At 48.6% G+C, this 19,514-nt stretch overlaps 1 protein-coding gene across 3 annotated transcripts in view; it reads right to left on the bottom strand.

The window, feature by feature from the left end:
• Positions 1 to 19,514, bottom strand: part of CYRIA (CYFIP related Rac1 interactor A) — a 102,459-nt gene that overhangs the window by 39,025 nt on the left and 43,920 nt on the right. The window lies entirely within an intron of this gene.

Below are 19,514 nucleotides of genomic sequence, written 5' to 3'. Positions count from 1 at the left end.
CTCCCTGACCTCCTGGCCTTGCTGTGAATTCTTTCAAGGGCTGTGTCTTCTTCATCTTCAGAATGTTACCCCATTCCTCCTAGTCCACTCCTCTCCCCCTTCACCCCTCCCCACCCAAACTCCAAGCAGGGGTCGGGCACACAGCCTCTGTACTGATGGCTACTGAAACAGAATGGGAGTTTCCATAGGAGTCACTGCATATCTACAACCATATGATTGTCAGCTGCACACAAGACCAACAGAGGAATTGTTGTTCAGTCGCTCAGCCATGTCTGACTCTTTGTGACCCCACAGACTGCAGCAGCACGCCAGGCTTCCCTGTCCTTCAATTTCCTGGAGCTTGCTCAAACTCAAGGCCATTGAGTCGATGATGCCATCCAACCATCTCGTCCTCTGTCATCCCCTTCCCAAACAGTAAAGAATCTGTCTACAATGCAGGAGACCTGGGTTCAACCCCTGGGTCAGGAAGATCCCCTGGAGAACGAAATGGCAACACACTCCAATATTCTTGCCTAGAGAATCCCATGGACAGAGGAGCCTGGTATGCTTCAGTCCATAAGGTCCATGGGGTCGCAAAGGGTCAGACACGACTAGGTGACTAACAGAGGAATAGGTGGAAGAAAATAAGCATTTCCCAAAACAGAGATACTATGGGAGGCTCAACTCTGTTGTCTTATGATTACAGATGACTTTGAGAATCTGATGAAAAGCAGCTTTCTTAGAAAAACGCACCTATGCTCAGACCTACATGTTTCTTCACGTGATTCCAGGAAGTACAACACACATACTGACACTCAAGAGTAGAACTCTCTCATTTATTTTAAAATCGCCGATTCCATCATATGGGCGGCCAGGCCAGGAGACAGTTCCAAGTGCGTGGACAGTGGACCACGCTGAGAAACAAAAGGAGTCCTTTAGTGGCAACTGCACAGACTGTGGAGACTTTGGGCAAGTCCTGTACTCTTCTGTTTTGGGGGACTCTCTTTTGTTTGCTTATTTTTAAAATATGTATTTATTTGGGCCACACCAGGTCTTCAGTGCTGCAGGAGGGCTCTGGTTCCCTGACCAAGGGACTGAACCTGGGCCCCACCTCCACTGGGAGCACAAATCTTAGCCACTGGACCACCAGGGAAGTCCTAGGTTTTCGACTCTTTGGAATCTGAGCTTTTCTCGTCTGTAAAATGCACATCATAATAGTTCCCAAGCAGTGTCGTTATTGAGTGAGATAATGTACAGAAAGCAACGAGGAAAGCATCCGGCATGCAGCTAGCCTCCAGCAACAAATGGTCGTTTTCTGCAACTCCTGTCTGGCATATGAAAAAAACCGCAACCACAATGCAAACAAGTCATTTCCCTTTTAGCCATAAATTCTGCACGGCTGCTTTGGAGCGAGGGAAGAAAGCGCCTGAGACCACCGCCTCGGCAAGGAGATGAGGCGGGCGCTGCACGGCGGCTGCGGGCGCGCTCGCGTGGCGATTAATCATACAAGAGCCCATTTATGACAAACACAGGTCACTCCCTTTGCATGACAAGGCCTATGGGTCCACAGAGGCCCATTATCCAAAAAAAAAAAAAAAAAAAACCAGAGCATTGTGGGCGACGCAGGCGAAGCCGAGTGCACACACACAAGCGGACATTGTGAGGCTGTTTGCACAACCCCGCGGTGCTCCTCGCGGATTTCCTGCCAAGGAGACATTTCCATCTCGCGGAGGCGGCTGCAGACGTTTGCTCATTCAACATGGCTACAGGCCGCCGGCTGCGAGAGCCGGGGGCGTGGCGCCCTCTGCCGGCCGTCCTTGGAACTGCAGCCGGGAAGGGGCGGAGGATAACGCAAGCCATTCTCAGCATTCCATCCAGCCTCTTCTCTCTTAAGGACAACGGTGCAACGGGCATGAACTTTTGGGTCTGGAAAGCCTATAACATGCGTTGCCTGCAGGTCCTTGGACGAGCCCTGTCACCCCTCAGGTCTTATTTTCCTAGGTGGAAAATTCAGCTCTTACTTGGCAATGCGTGCTCAGTCACTCGGTCGTGTCTGCATCTCTGTGACTCCATGGACCGTAGCCCGCCAAACTCCTCTGTCCATGGGATTTTCCAAGTAAGAACACTGGAGTGGGTTGCCCTTTCCTCCTCCAGGGAATCAAACCTGTGTCTGCTGCATCTCCTGCATTAGCAAGCGAATTCTTTACCACTAGTGACACCTGGGAAGCCCCATTTGGCTGTGGCAAGCTTGAAAGGATATGACAGATACACTCAGCCAGTGTGAAAGAAATACCTGTATTCCCCTTCTCCACCTGTCTCCAGTAGAGTGGGTACTGTCATCTGATCTCTGGAACTAGGAAAGGAAATCAAGGGTAACATCTTGGCTTAAACTGTGGCCAGTGTTCGGATGTGTTAAGAGCATGTGACTTATCTTTCTGATGTATCGTCTCTTTTTCAAATTGTTCTCCCTTCCTTGCTTTACAGTGTTCCATGTGTGTTCCATGTTGGCAAGGACAGCCCAGACATGCAGTATTTTACCCAGCATCTGAAAGGCCCCATCTTCCGGACAAGTTCCTCAAAGGTGGGGGACAAGCTGACAGAAATTCTGAGCTAAGTTATCTTTCTCAAAGATAAAAGACTTCTTAAACTGAGCTGTGATGTTGAGCATAGCCACAAAAATACGAACTTGAGTTTGAATCCCAGCTCAACTATTTATTGGCTGGGTGGTCTTAATCAATGTACTTAACAACATGTACCCTCCCAGAATCGGAGCTTCAATATGAGTAAAACAGAGATGATTGCAACCTCTTCAAGGCTGGTTTTTAGAAATAATGACACAACATATATAAATGACCAGATGCATAAACAGTAGCTGCCATAATTCCCTGGGTGGCTCAGTGCTAAAGATTCCACCTGCAACGCAGAAGCCATAGGAGACTCGGGTTTGATGCCTGGGTCGGGAAAATCCCCTGGAGAAGGAAATAGGAACCCACTCCAGTATTCTTGCCTGAGAAATCCCGTGTACAGAGGAGCCTGGTGGGCTACAGTCCATGGGGTTGCAAAGAGTCGGACACAACTGAAGCGACTGAGAGCATAATACTATTCAACTCAGTTCAGTCGCTCAGTCGTGTCCGACTCTTAGTGACCCCATGAATCGCAGCACGCCAGGCCTCCCTGTCCATCACCAACTCCGGAGTTCACCCAAACTCATGTCCATCAAGTCAGTGATGCCATCCAGCCATCTCATCCTCTGTCGTCCCCTTTTCCTCCTGCCCCCAATCCCTCCCAGCATCCGAGTCTTTTCCAATGAGTCAACTCTTCGCATGAGGTGGCCAAAGTATTGGAGTTTCAGCTTTAGCATCAGTCCTTCCAAAGAACACCCAGGACAGATCTCCTTTAGAATGGACTGGTTGGATCTCCTTGCAGTCCAATTGACTCTCAAGAGTCTTTTCCAACACCACAGTTCAAAAGCATCAATTCTTCGGCGCTCAGCTTTCTTCACAGTCCAACTCTCACATCCATACATGACCACTGGAAAAACCATAGCCTTGACTAGATGGTTACTATTGTTATTTTTCTTGTTTTAGTCACTGGTCTTAGTGCTGCCCTTCTGGCCATGAAGAAGAATTTCCCTTTCTGACACAACTATTAATATCTGATGGCTTAAAATACCATGTTAGAAGATGTATGCGGATGACTTCCAAATTTATAACTGTCACCTTGACCTTGATCCCCTTGCCTGAACTCCAGACTCATTTATCTGATTAACTGCTTGACTTCTAACAGACACCTCACATGTCACACATCCAAAATTAAAGTTTTTATTTTTCCCCTAGGAATCTGCCCCCTCTCCAGTCCTTCTTCTCTCAGTAAATGGCATTTCCATGTCTTCAGACACTCATTCTAAAAACATCGGTGTCATCCTTGACTTTTCTTTCTCTTACATCCCATATCTAAGCTAACAAATCCCATCAGCTTTCCTTTTAGGATACAGCTTGAATTTGAACATCTCTCAGACATGAAGGTGTTATCAGAGTCCTAGACCAGCCCACAAGCCATCCCATCTCTTGCCAGGAGTATCATACTCACTTCTTAAAAGATTTCCCAGCTTCTAATCACTCATAAAATAGATAGCAAGTGGGAATTTGCTGTGTGATAGAGGAAGCTTTACCCTGTGGTCTGTAAAAACCTAGAGGGGTGGGATGGGGTGGAAGTGGGGAGGGGGGTTCAGGATGGAGGGGACATATGTATACTTGTGGCTGAGTCATGTTGATGTATGGCAGAAGCTAACACAATATTGTAAAAGCAATTATCCTCCCATTAAAAAAATTTGAAAATAATAATTTTTTTTTTTTAAGTTTCAGCATGTCACTCTCTGGTAAAGTCCCTTCAATGGCTCCCTGTTTCACTTAGAATAAAATACACAATTCTCATCATAGTCACCAAGGCCTGAGGTGACATTTCCACAAGGTAGCTCATTGCCTGCAATTCCTCATTCCATCACTGGCTACTCACTGCTTCTGGCCTCTTCCCTTTTCACTCTTTAACTTATCACATGAGTTTCTGACACAGGAGCTTTGCTAATCTTTAGGCCTAGAATGCTTTCCCTCAATATGTCTGCATGGTTTTTCTTTAGGCCTCTGTCCAGGGCTTACTTTTCGGTGGAGCTCAATCTAACCAACCTCTCCAACATCATACTTAACCGACTCCGCACTCACTGTTTTTATTTTTTTTTTTTAATCTCTATCGCCACTGACATATACCCTCCAGCTCCTAGACGAGGGCCTGACACACAATAGGAACTCCATATGTAGAGTGAATGAATGAAGTCATCGGTTCAGAAACACAACTCCCATGACCCCTTGGAGCTTCTCCTCCCATAGAACATGTTTCTTCCACTAGCCTCTCATGGAAGGAGAGGCTCTCAGGTCATCTGTTATTTCAGTCAGACAGTCTTTTCTGTTGTTTGTTTTTTGAACTTTTTATTTTGTGTTTGAACCCCAATTAGGGCTTTCCTGATCGCTCAGTTGGTACAGAATCTGCCTGTAATGTAGGAGATCCCGGTTCGATTCCTGGGTCAGGAAGATCCGCTGGAGAAGGGAGAGGCTACCCACTCCTGTATTCTTGGGCTTTCCTTGTGGCTCAGCTGTAAAGAATCCACCTGCAATGTGGGAGACCTGGGTTCAACTCCTGGGTTGGGAAGATCCCCTGGAGAAGGGAAAAGCTACCCAACTAACAGTGTTGTGATAGTCTCAACAGGTGAACGGCAAAGGGAGTCAGCCATATGTATATATACAGGTGCCCATTCTCCCCCAAACTCCCTTCCCATCCAGGCTGCCACACATTAACACTGAGCAGAGTTCCCTGTGCTGTGCAGTAAGCCCTTATTGTTTTCCATTTAAACTACAGGAGTGTGTGCATTAGGTTGGATACTCTTATTTAGATAACAAAAAGGGAGAAGTAGTCATTCCAGGGGATGGGAAAGTGCGTGGTCAGTGAGCCTGGTCCCAGTGAGGAACAGTATGAACCTCTAAAACAGACATTGTGTTTTGGGGGAAAAGTAGAGGAAGAGACAGGAGAATCTTCTGAGGACTGATTACATAGGAACTCTGAATCCAGAAAGCAGAAGCAAGGACACTCCTGGGAAGAAATGCAGCTTGGTGCTTGAGTGGGTTAGACGGTTACTGTGTAACCCAGGGCCTGAAGGTAATGGAAGCTACCATGACTGTGAAAGTGAAAGTCACTCATTCATGTCCGACTCTTTGTGATCCCATGAACTATACCGTCCATGGAATTCTCCAGGCCAGAATACTGGAGTGGGTTGCCCACCCACTGGAGTGGTACAGGGAGTCACTGCCTCTCGTCCTAATCTCTTTTCAGCCACGTGCTCACCACGAGACCCTGGGGAGGGTCATCATCCCCTTCCCACTGCCTCCACCCCCCAGCTCTAGCTCTGAGTCTCATCCTCATGGTCTCTAGCCCTCTAGGACTGGCTAGATGACCTGGAAAACTCCTTGCTCCAGCATCCTGAGGTTTTAATGCAATGAGAATGTCTAACAAACTCTAAAAATGTATTCAGGCAACCTAAAGTCACACCAGGAGCTAAGTTAATTAGAAACGGGATGAGACTTCCATTTAAGAAACAGAACTGTGTGCTGACTGCTCTTCCACAGAGCCTCCCTGGTCTTGGTCCATGGAGTTCTTTGGATTTCCAGCTATTTGGGAAGGATGGTGGGGACAGCTTCCCAACACTGGAGAATGCAACACGCTATCCGGAAATTGGCCACTGCTGCAGACAGAGAGTGCTTCTAGAGTTTACCTCTGAGAAAAAGCAGTAATTCAAAATCAGGTAGAACACCTAAATGACCCAAGAGAAATTATTCTCAAGTCTTTGTGTATTTCTGAAGCATCAAACATCATGATGTATGCAAATGCACTCACTATAACCAGGGGCTCCCTAGTAGCTCAGTGGTAAAGAATTCGCCTGCCAATGCAGGAGACGCAAGTTTGATCCTTGGGTTGGGAAGATGCCCTGGAGAAGGAAATGGCAACCCACTCCAGTATTGTTGCCTGGGAAATCATATGGACAGAGGAGCCTGGTGGGCTGCAGTCCCTGGGGTCACAAAAGAGTCATATACACGACTTAGCGACTAAACAACAACTAATTTTCATACGTAGATAAAGTGGCTCCCAAAATACCTAATAAGGCAATGCTTAGGCAGCTGGGTTTCATCTATCACGTGTATTCAAAGGTCTAATGTGATCTTTAATTCCAACTTTTTTCCTTGGGAATTCCAGAAGCAACTGATGACCTGACAGCCCTTGAAGTCCAAATCAGGTCTCACTGCAATGACGATAATAGTAAATTTGTAACATGAAGGGAGTAGGTAGGAGATAATTTGAAAACACCAAAGCTATGTCCGCTGACTCAAAAAAATTCCAAGAGATGGTGAAATGATGCTGTTAACTGCTGAGACTTTGGGAGTCTACTTAGTTTGCCCAGGAAATGGCAGTTGAAACAAGTAATGAATTCTTTCAACATTTCTAGAAATTACCAGTAACACTGAAGATTCTGTGTAGTTGGCAAAACTCTGTTGGTTCTGCTGAGTGATCTATCCACCTACGTTTCACTTCACATGTGACTTGATTCAGCTGATGCCCACCTCCACCCAATCCAACATCCCTCTTCTCCTTTGTCACAAGCTCCCAAGTTAGACCTGACTTCTTCCTTGTTCTGGTCCTAATATATACACTCTGTGTATGCTGTAAATATTTCTATCAAAATATAATATTCCTATGTGTCTCCTGAGCTTCCTGAAGGCAGGTGTTAATCAGTGGTCCAGCCTCCATACCCAGCACAGCCCTTAACAGAGGACAGGAAAGTTGGCGCATAGTCAGTAAAGGCACAAACATTTGCTCTTCTTAGACTAGAGCTACGTAAGCCATGGCCCCTACAGTGGCCGGTAGCAGAGAGAAGCCATGTTTAAAGGTGGCTATAGAGGGCTTTCCCTGGTGGTCCAGGGGTTAAGAATTCACCTTCCAATCCGGGGTTGCAAGTTCAATCCCTGGCCGACAAGCTAAGATCCCACATGCAGTGAGGCAACAAAGCCTGCCCACTGCAGTTGGAGAGCCTGCGCATTCTGGAACCTGTGCTCCACAACAGGAGAAGCCCATGTGTGCAATGAAGACCCAGTGCAGCCAAATACAGAGAGGTGGCTACAAAGGCTGGAAGGTTCTAGTGATGACCGGTGTCTGGGAAGAGGGTGGAAGACAGGAGAGGACCTCTCTCGCTGGAAGGACCTGGGAAGGCTTCCTGCAGGAGGGGGCTATGGAGTGGGAGGACAATTGCTCACTCAATTGTCAGTGGGCCTTGGTGGCTGTGGAGGTCTGGGGTTGGGAGGATGGGAAGCTCTAAGTCCCCCGTGGCTGAAATGACATTCTCTGTGGATAGAGATGAGAGGCTTTTGGAGTGACAGCTGGGCAGAGGCCTGGCCATGAGACCTGTGGCACATCCATCTTTGGCTTATGATGAAGTGGTGGGACCAGTCTTCCTAGGTGGCATTTAAAACTGCTACAAAGGTGGTTCTCTGCCAAGCAAACTTACGTCCACCACCAGCCAGGGGCCGGTGCTGCTGCTGGTGCCAGTCCCGGGCTGGTCCAGGGCAGGGGCCTGCCCTCTGCTCCTCTGCCCCCCTGGAAGCCCTCTTCCAGCACCTTCTCTCAATCTTGCCATTCTTGTTCACTTGTCTGCCTCTCATCCTAAAGGATGAATCCTTACAGCAAAGGGACTGGGACTGACTCATGTTTGAATTCAAAATAGGCTGTTTAGGGAATACGTATTTCCGAATACATGGAAAAGTGAGTGGACAGAAGAAGGTGTGGGAGCCAACGTGTGTATCCAAGGACCTCTCACTGGAGTGCCGGCCATCACCTTAGAGCAAGAGGGAAGGAAAGAGGAGGGGCCAGTGGGAGAGGAGGGAAATGTGAGCGAGAGGGAGGAATGAATGAAAGGAAGAAAGGGAAGAAGGAAGAAAAGAAAGAATAAAGGAAGGGGAGAGGGAAGGAAAATTGTTCCCCCCACTCTCACATCTAGTCTAATAAAGCTGTAACTGGATTCAGACTCCTAGGAGTCACATCTTAGGTCTGACAATTAAAAGAAAGAAAACTTGAGTCATCAGAAGAGCAAAATACAGCCTCGGTGATGCCCAAATTAACTTCTGAAAAAGACATCTCCTCCCGCAGCTAGGAGGAGTTGGCCAGTGAGTCACTTTCACAAAAGGAGACTTGTGGAGCTGTCTCAGCATCACTGGGAAGCTGAGCTGGGAGAAGTCCAAGGTCAAGGACAGATGTGGCAAAGGAATAGTGTCTCCTCACCAAGTGGGGTTGGAATTGCACTGTGGGATGCTCTGTGAAATAAAAGCTCTGGCAAGGCAAGAAGGCCTGCATTCTGAAGTGGTCCTCACTGTTTTTGGCCTTGGAGCAGGTGGGCTGGCAGTGGGTCCCGTCCCAGGTAAGTCCTGTCCACTACTCTTCATTCATCTTTCCCAATAGGTATCAGTTTGGGCACAGAGGGCCCTGAAGACTCCCCAAATGACGTCACTCAGCCCCTTGCTTCCCAAATCCTCATTCTCAGATAAACACAATTAATTAGCAGCTGCTGCTGCTTCTAAGTCACTTCAGTCGTGTCCGACTCTGTGCGACCCCATAGACGGCAGCCCACCAGGCTCCCCCGTCCCTGGGATTTTCCAGGCAAGAACACTGGAGTGGGTTGCTATTTCCTTCTCCAATGCAGCAAAGTGGAAAGTGAAAGTGAAGTCGCTCAGTCGTGTCCGACTCTTTGCGACTCCATGGACTGCAGCCTACCAGGCTCCTCCGTCCATGGGGTTTTCCAGGCAAGAGTACTGGAGTGGGGTGCCGTCTCCTTCTCTGAATTAGCAGCTGCTGACCCTCAGTCCTTCACTCAATGCCATTTTAAGCGCTGCCCACAAATAATCTCACTTAATTTCTCACAATAACTTTCCAATGTAGATAAGTAGTTGGCTTTCAGAGATACTAAATCTATGTATTTCTGCCACAACCAAGAGCTTTCCTTTGGGCAAATGTTAAGAGCTTGCAGTTAAGTACTTTCTCCACTAAGGGGAGTGCTCATCTCCCGTTAAAAGTGCCGGTCAGGCTTTCTTGGTGACTCAGATGGTGAAGAACCTGCCTGCCAATGCAAGAGACATGAGACTCAGGTTCTGTCCCTGGGTTTAGAAGATCCCCTAGAGAAGGGAATGGCTATCTACTCCAGTATTCTTGCCTGGAGAATTCTGTGGACAGAAGAGCCTGGCAGGTTACAGTCCATGGTGTCAGAGAGTCACTGCTAAGAGACTAACACTTTTCACAAAAGAAGTTTGTCCTTTTCACAAAATGGACAAAGCAGAGGGATCAGTTTCAACGCCCTGAATATATTCTAAATGTTGCTCCTCTTGGTAGTAAAATGGGCTCACGTTCACAGCTGTGGCACCCAGCGCTCATTGAACACATTTACTGGCTTCATCCCTGTTCACGGGCACGTCGAAAGCACTGGTCTTGACCACTTTGCTGGAAATGGAGCCGTGACATTTGGTGGGAAAGAAAAATGAATAGATTCACCCGTTTGGTGTAAGCATCCTCCTTCCCAGCCTCTTCCCCTGAATTTCTCAAATTACCTTTTCCACCCAGGGAAACGGATCTGGTGGCTGAATCAACTTGACTCCAGTTGCAAAAGGGAAAGAGAGAGAGAAAGAAAGGAAGAAAGAAAGAAAGGAAGGAAGGAAGGGCTGAAATCCTATCCAAGCTGATCAGAATGAATTCTGACCGCTCATTCTCATGCAACATCCGCTTAAAATTATATTGCGGATCTGGAAAATTCTCTGGAAGCCTAAACTGGGACAGCAGGCGATCCTCCGTTAGCGATCGGTTACCCCACCCTGTATGTATAAACAGTCAGGAGGTGTGCAGAAGTAGAGTGTTGTTTTCATAAAGGATGCTCCGGCAGGAAACTCGACATACACAGAGGAGTTAGCAGAGGGACTGTGGAACTTCCCTGTTTGGGCTGATCCAGCAAGACCACAATTAAACCAAACAAACAAGCTCACCAAGTTTATCTCCAGATTTCTGTTTAAGCCCAGCCCTGCCCTTGATGACTCAACCATGTGCTATCCTGGTTTAAACTTGACCCTGCAGCCAGAGTTCCCAGGCTGGTGTCTGTGGCCACAAATGACTAAATTTGAAAGTTGTGCCCTGCATATGCTCCAGGGTTGCCAGCTCTCACAGACAGATCAAGTGTTGTTTAGGCTATTCCTAAATTCCACTTGAAGATAGCAAATTGTTAACTCAACCACCAGGTCAGGGGCTGCTCCGCAGTTCCTAGCAGCTGAGAACCCAGCTCAACAAAGTAATCCCAGGTCATTTGGTGGAGTGGAGGGTGGAATGTGGGAAACACACTGAAGAGACCGTGGAGACCCTGGCTTCCCTTTCACTTACTAGCCTATGGCCTTGGCCATGAATCTGACCCAGGTGGTAAAGAACCCATCTCCCGATGTAGGAGACATAACAGCTTCAATCCCTAGGTCGAGAAGATCCCCTGGAGGAGGGCATGGCAACCCACTCCAGTATTCTTGTCTGGCGAATCCCATGGACAGAGGCACCTGGCGGGCTACAGTCCATGGGGTCGCACAGAGTTGGACACAGCTGAAGCGACTGAGCACGCATGCATGCATGCACTAGATTAAGGATGTGAAGTTCCAGTGCCAAATCTCCCTTCCATCCTGTATATCACAAGTAAATGGTTGTTTTAGGATTGATTGTCTTAAGATAAGTGAAACCAGGGGTTCCCCTTGTACTAGTTTCATATTCATTTTGTTTTAAGGGTGAGTTCATTTATTGACAGCCCCCTTCCTGCCCCCACCACCCGCCGCCTGGCACAAATCACGGCACAGAAGGTAAGCAGGGATGGCATTCAGTAATCCTCCACCTCGGACCAGGTCTTAGGCTGAGGGCTTGTCACACAGGATGTGCATCCTGGAGCCTGGACAAGAAGGCTATACCATCTTTCCTGCTGCCACTTTCCACAATGCCTCCCATTCTCCTGGCCTCAGTTTACTCATCTGAAAAAAGGATCAGACAGAAGCAAGACTGAGTGATCTCACAGAACCCTCTAAAGACAAATTTTATGAAATTTCCAAGGCAGAGCTCTCTCAATACATCTTTGTTAAAATAACAAATAGAAAACCAGGTGTTTAAATGCAACACTTACTTAAGATAAAACACACACACACCAACAGAAAACAAGCAAACCACTATGTGCAGCAATTAATCAACGTGACTCACTAATATTTTGTCTGTCACTGACCAGGCCACTAGCATCTCTCAGAACCAACATCAGCAGCTCCCGTTCATCTCCAACCAGGCTGTCAGCAGCTCAGGGCTGTCCCTGCCAGGGTGTGACCCAAAAGATGCCCAGGGCGCACACGGCTGGCGCCCCCTTCCTACCCTCTGCCTGGGGAGCCGGTTGGCATGGTGACGCCTGAGACATTCTTCACTCGATTCCTCCCTTCCCTTTCACTCTATTATCACTGTGTGAGATCTTGCCCCAGAAGAACAGAGAAATCCTGAGGGTGAGGTCTGATGTCAGGGGAGAACAAGCAAGTCTTTGTCAGGCCATTCAAGGAGGAGGCCCAGCCCGGGCTCTCCAGCCGCACACAGAGGGGCCTGTGCTAGCTCTGCCCAGAGCCGGGGGGCCCTTCACCGGGGCATCCTGAGCCCTCTTCCTTGCCTGATATCAGAGCTGAGCATAGTGGACGGATTTCCACTTGGTGAGCAGGTATTTTATACCAAAAGGGCTTAAAGCAGAGCTTCCACCCACACCCACGCCAGAAAACTACCCACAAGAAATCCACCCTCTAAGCTGTTCCTCCCACTCAGCACGGTAGCCCCTTCCCTATTCATCCTTAGTCAGCTCCTCCATCCTTCTCTCCGCCTACTTTCCACTCCCCCGACCCAGGCTCCCGCCTCCATCTCCTCCTTGCTACCCGCTCCTCTCCAGACTCCCAGCTCCTCTGAGAAGCCACCTGGTTCAAGGAACTCTCCAGCCTCTGGTCTCCTACGAGGCTCCACTTGTTCCATTGGACAGAAGGAGGTGTCCCACACTCGTGACGTCTCCCTGTGTTTATTGCATTGCTGACTTCAGCTTTGAAACGCCATCATCTAGGAAAAGTTCTGCTTGGGGGTTGGGGGGGGGTGGATTTCCCCTGGTGGCTCAGACATTCCAAGAATCTGCCTGCAATGCAGGAGACCCCAGTTCGATTCCTGGGTGGGGAAGATTCCTTGGAGAAGGGAATGACAACCCACTCCAGTATTCTTGCCTGGAGAATTCCATGGACAGAGGAGCCTGGAGGGCTATAAAATCCATGGGGTCACAAAGAGTTGGACACGACTGAGTGACTTTTTCACTTTTTCACAGGACAAGCTCTGCAAGCAGGAGATGCCTAATAAACAGCCATTAAATGATTGAACCTGCAGCTCAGCCCAGAAATGGAACAGAATATTGAAGTGAGGTGTTAGCAAGGAGATCAAACCAGTCAGTCCTAAAGGAAACCAACCCTGAATATTCATTGGAAGGATGACTGCTGAAGCTGAAGCTCCAATATTTTGGCTACCTGACGCGAAGAACTGACTCACTGGAAGAGACCCCGATGCCGGGAAAGATGGAAGGCAGGAGAAGGGAATAACAGAGGATGAGATGGTTGGGTGGCATCATCAACTCAATGTACATGACTTTGAGCAAATTCCAGGAGATGGTGAAGCACAAGAAAGTCTGCGTGTCCATGAGGTCGCAAAGAGTCGGACACGACTAATCGACTGAATGACAAATTGCCCCAGAACCCTGGCTAGCAGCAGGCTCAGGGCAAAGAGAGCTGACTGGCAGGAAGGAGAAGCCACGGGGTGCTGATGCCCAAAGCCACGCCCACATGGACGACTCCGCAGGACTCCTCTCTCTGCCAGTTTGCAGCCTGCTCCTGCCCCCGGCTTCCTTCCTGCTTTCCAGGTCAGTTGCAGGCTCCCTCCTGGGACATCTGGGCTGGCAGCTTACAAGTCCCCAGGGAAGAAAGGTGCAGGGCCAAGCCCAGCACTTGAACTTCTCCAGGCTGGAAGACTGAGGTGCAAGAAGGCTGGGGTGCTGGAAAGGGGGACAGAACAAGGGAGCAGCTATACTGAGGCTCCCAGCAGAAGGCTGGGAGGACAGGGTGCAGCTGAGCCCTCCATGTTCTCTGTACAGGCTCAGCTGTTCTGGTTCCAGGGCTGGGGGAGACCCGGCCCTCCACAAGGAGGTGGGGGCTCTCGTTTCTCACCTTCTAGAGCTTTCTGGTGATGGTGATGCAAATTTGAGTCCTACACTGGGGTCCTGTGGGACTACAGGGGAATGAATCCAAGGACACTCCTTGGGGACAAGTTCAGAAACAGGAGTTGAACAATCAAGCCCAATACCCTCCTAGTGATGACAGAGAAGGGAAGGGGTGTCCAGGGTCAAAGGTGTATCTATGCCAGGCCTGGACTAGAACCCAAGTTCACCCTGATGTCTGTCCTTCATCCTATCCCTCCTTACCCTCCTCCCTTTTCCTCCTTCTTCCTCCCTTCCTTCCCTCCTTCCTTCTTCCTCCCCTGCACAGCAAAGTATAGTGTGTTGCCAGCACCAGAGGGATCTACAGAGGATTTCCGGGCACACGTATCCCTGATTCCACGATGAGTTGCTATTGCAGTCTGAAGCTCTATTTATAGGCTTCCCCGGTGGCACAGTGGTCAAGAACTCGCCTGCCAATGCAGGAGATGCAGGAGACGTGAGTTTGATCCCTGGGTTTCGAAGATCCAGGAAATGGCAACCCACTCCAGTATTTCTTGCCTGGGAAATCCCACAGACAGAGGAGCCTGGTGGGCAATAGTCCATGGCATCACAAAGAGTCGGACACGACTGAGCGCACAGGCACACTTTCCCTTTTCATAGACAGGGTGACACACAGCATGGCGCTGCGGGAGAGGCACAGTCAGAAGAGGGCCTGAATCCTGACCAGCTGATAGCTGCGGGCCTCGGGCGAGGCGCTTCGTCTTCCAGAGCTGCAGGCTCCTTTGCCACGGCCAGCATCCAGACTCCCTCCTGCTGTGCTTCTGAACGTACAATACCATGACCCTCAGCCACCTTGACACACCAGGGATGTGTGAAAGTCAGCGAGGTCAATTCTCACCCGCATCCATCTCCAGACAGCAAGCGTGCCTGAAGGTCACGGGCACCAGGCTCTGTGCTCGGTTAAAACAAATTCTATATAATATGAAAGTGTGCATACTTGTATATTGGCTTCCCAGGTGGCATGATGGTAAAGAATCTGCCTGCCAGTGTAGGACCCAAGAGATGCAGGTTTGATCCCTGGGCTGGGAAGATCTCCTGGAGTAGGAAGTGGCAACCCATATTCTTGCTACAAAATTGCATGGACAGAGGAGCTTGGTGGGCTACAGTTAAAGGGGCTGCAGAGAGTTGGACACAACTGCAGGACTATGCATGCACACACATACATGTGTACATATGTACTTTCATATGTATCAGATCCATTTACACATGAGAGTGTGCATATACAGAACATCTACATCTAGATTGTTTTTTCTAAGAGAAACATAGGACAGATACAGTTTCAAAAATCTCCTGCCTCCTCCTTTGTACTTCTTTTCTTGGTCCCCTTCATCCAATTCTGATCACTAACAATCTCCATGCAGTCAGAGAAGGGATGAACTCAAATTAGTCAATGATTATTTTTAGTTTCTGTTGGGAATGAGGTGGGAGGATGAGGAGGTAGCGACTACTGTTTTTTTTCAAAGCAGAGCTGAGGCATTATCTGTGCTACTTCCTCCCCAGCGTCATCACAGAGGACTGAGTGTTCGCCCTTATTTATGAGAGTCATGTTTTGTACTTTCTCCCAGCCCCCAACTCCTACTCATCCTTCAAAACCTAGCTCACATGGCCCATCTTGGAAGAATTCCCTGACTTGCCTGAGCAGAGGGCAGGCTCCCTCTCCGCACCCACATCACTTTGTTTATGCTGAGGCTCTTGCCCACCATCTGCTCCTGTTACTGCTGGTTCCTCTGTCTTTGTCACGAGCTATGAATTACTTGGGGGGCTGATCGGGCTTCATTTGTCTGGATGCTCTCAGGCCTAGCATGGTGGCTGGTGCATCATGAGGGTTCAGATATTGTCTGTTTAATGCATGTGTACAATTCCATTCACCTGCTGGGAAAGACTGAAGGCAGGAGAAGGGGTCGATAGAGGATGAGATGGTTGGATGGCACCACCGATTCAATGAACATGAGTTTGAGCAAGCTCTGGGAATTGATGAAGGACAGGGAAGCCTGGTGTGCTGTAGTCCATGGGATCGCAAAGAGTCGGACTCTTTGCGACCCATGAATAGAACACAAGACTCGTGTTTTAACCATTTCCCAGTAATTTGTGCACCAAGATGCAGGTGCAGGGCCATCAGCACTCACCATTCCCAGGGACCTCGTGGTGGAAAGGCTGGGCACCCTCACAAGCATCTCACTCAGTTGATCTGTATGAATCTGTTTTACAGCTGAGGTATGATCATATACTATTATAAGGAGTGGACGTAAAATCAGCACTTTACAGAACAGGGGGTCAAATAAAAGCTGACCCTTTGCTTTGTAAAACTTCCTTGTCAGGTCCATCCGTCTTCACTTAAGTTTCTGTTACCAGCTCTGAGCTGTCCTCAGGATTCACCCAACCCTCTCGGCCTGACATTCAAGGCCCCTGGTTAGTCCTCCCACCTTCTGTCTCTGAATGAGTCTTTCTTGCTCAGACTCACCTCACCTTCACCTCACCTTCACAGGTCCTCCGAGAGGCAGCCCTTGTGTACGCCCCCTTTCTGCCTGGAAATGCCTAACCTTTCCCTGAAGTTTCCCGCTCTCCCTGCTATTCACCTGGCAGACTACTCCTCTCACTTCCAGGACTCAGTGGAGATAGTGTGTCCCTAGGAAGCTTCCTCAGCTATGCCCCTCATTCTGCTTATATTCTCCCAGGGACGGGGAGCTCACTACCCCAAATGCTCCATCTCTTGGCTCCCTCACACCCACTCTCATCTGATAAGTGGTGTGCTGTATAGTTACTAGCAGGCTTCTCAGGAAAACCATAAACCACCCGAGGCAGGGGCTGGATCTCAGCATCTTTTCCCCAGGTGTCTAGCACTGGTACCAACACAGAATAGGCACTCACAGGTTTGCTGAATGGATTGATCCTCCCTCAACCCAAAAGGCCAGGCTTGGCAACAGTCTAGGTGAATGAATTCCAAGAAAATTAGTACCAGCAACTTGTGGGAGGTACCAGCAGAAAATTCCCACTCTGGCAATTGCTTCCAAAGTAACCAAATTAGGACAACTGCTCACTTGGACCTGATTTATCCATGCATACTCTCCAAGCAGCCTTGAACCAGTGCCTGGCCACAGGCTCCTAGAACAGGGCCAAGTCTCATTTATCTCCAGAGTCTCACTACCGAGTGCCCAATACAGGTTTGGGAATGAATGGTGAGTACTCTATTGGGCAAGAACATCCATCTTCATTTCTATTGCAGGATGTTTCAGGGATGAGGCCCTTGAGATATTCTGGGGAAGAAGGAGGAAGGGTAGAGGAGGCTCTGGAAAAGTCAACCAGAACATAAAAGCCCAAGTCTTCACAGTGGCTCACAAGGCCTGCACCACCTGCCCACGCCTCCTGTCCTCACCTCCTTCCACTGTCCCTCGTTCCGTCTGCTCCAATCCTATTGGCCACTGGCAGCTCCTTGTAGCCCAAGCACATGCCCACTTCACAGCCTTTGTTCCCACTTTCCTTCAAGCCTCCGTCCCCAACTTTGTTCGGATCCTGCTCCAGTGACACCCAGTCAGGGGGGCTTCCCTGGTATCCTGCTGAAAACAGGAGGCTGGGGGCTACAGGCATACAGGTACTGCTATCACTGTGAATTGGCTTTATGGTCATTATTTTTTGCTTTATTTTTTCCATAACACTTAGTACTACCTGGGATAATATATGCTTGTTTATTTACTGACACGCCCTTGATCCCATCAGAATGCAAGCTCAAAGGAAACAGGAATTTTGCTTTGTTTTGTACAGAACCCTAACCCCAAGAATGCCCTTGCTGTGTAGACATGCTTCATTCATATTTGTGGAATGCATGGATGGCTGGATAAAAGAATGCCCCATAAGAGCTAACAGTTAAGGAAGAAAACCAACACTGTGGGCCTGGACAAACATGTGCTTGAAACCTAACTGTCTCGCTGAGGGGCCAGGAAATCTGCCCCCAAATCAGCTGATCCTAGCTGTAAGGACATTCGTCTGGATCTTGGAAGTACGCTGGTCTGAAGTGGGAAAGCTGCTGGTGATGAGTTAGTTTTCAGCTACTATCTGATGGGACAAAGGATGTACTCAAGAGGCTGGGAGGGTGGTGAGATGTAACAGAGCAAACCGTCAAATAGTTGAACTGCAGAAGGTGGTCTGTCAAAGCTAGAAGAGGGAAGGCTGCTACTGAAGAGGAATGCTGAAATCGAGAGCTGTTAACAGTAAAGTGTGTAGACTAGCCTGTCCCTAGGGTTTTGGCCACAGGTTCAAAGGGAGCTCAATGGGGGCTCAAAGCTGTATTGAAATACCTCTGAATAAGGATGACCGGGGAAAGAAGCTGACATTTTTTTGAGATTTACCATCTGCAAGAACCCACGGCAATGCATTATCGTCTCCTTGGAGCCTAAGCACAAGCCTTCATCACAGCAGGGACTGTCCCCATCTTACGGTGGGGAAACTGAAGCTCAGGAATTTACGATGATCTAAGCAAAAATCACTCAACCAATAAATAGCAGAACTGAGATGTGAAATCAAGTCTGTCTAATTTCAAAAGCTCTTCTCCTTCCTCTGAATTATGCTACAACTCAGGGACCCCTTGGGGGAAAGAAATCATAAGAGGAAGAAAGGCAAGGAGCACAAGACAAATCAGTTCCCCCAAGAATGAGAATCTGGCATAAGGAACAAGTCTGGGACAAAATAACCCCAGGACTTCAGAACTGGAAAATACCTGCGAAATCACCTGGCCTTACCTTCTGTACTGTCAAGCTTTATGAAATGCTTCTGATTTTGCTTTTCAGGGGAAAATAAAAATATGTAAATGAAAAAGATGAGCTTTAGGAGAAGACAGCAGAAGGTAACAGCAGCAAACACTGAAAGAGTAACAAACGGGCGTGTGGTCATCAGGGCGTATTGTCACCTCCTTCGTGACTGCTGACCTCGGATGTGTGGGTGCCCTGGGCCAGCTTAAAGGAGATGCACTGATACCCCACAGTCCCAGCAGACAAAATCAGCAGATCTTAGGTCACCTGGGAGGAATGTCAGCCTGTGTCAGGCCGATGTTCAAAGAGGTTCAAGTAGGTGTGACCCTCTCCCCTTCCAGGTAAGAAGAAAAGTATCCAAAACTGACTGGGAGGCGGTGGGAGAGAAAAAGGCAACGTGCTGGCGATGAGGGAAGAGGCAAGGGCACCATAGTCCATAGTGGTGCACCGCGGTGCCAAATTTACCTGGAAATTCAGCTGGTTTTACCTCCCAAAATGTTATAGCAAGTGAGACACCAACCAGGCCTCTGGCATGAGGCTTAAATTCATGCCAGGTCAGCCACTTCTCTCCTTGCTGGTCTTAATCTGGATGGCCAGGATGGGCAGAAAGAAACCCTCAGATGGATTCTGTAGGGACAGAGCAACCTACAACAACAGCTCTGAGCTGCTCCCCCTCCATGTTTCAAGCTCCTCTGTTTCTTGCCTAAACACTCAGAAGACTCATGTAGCAAATGCTCCCACTCAAAATGCAGTTACAGAACCTGGGGACAGTTGACCACTTCAGAATGAGCTACTTTGAAATACACATCAGTTCTTTATTATATCCTTGTTTTTTCTTTTTTCTCCTTGTACATGTATGTGGTGTAAGC

The sequence above is a fragment of the Bos javanicus genome, chromosome 11 (genome assembly GCF_032452875.1).
Source record: "Bos javanicus breed banteng chromosome 11, ARS-OSU_banteng_1.0, whole genome shotgun sequence".
In the NCBI taxonomy this organism is placed as follows: domain Eukaryota; kingdom Metazoa; phylum Chordata; class Mammalia; order Artiodactyla; family Bovidae; genus Bos; species Bos javanicus.
The sequence above is the reverse complement of the archived record's forward strand: the minus strand, read 5'-3'. Positions and strand labels throughout refer to the sequence as shown.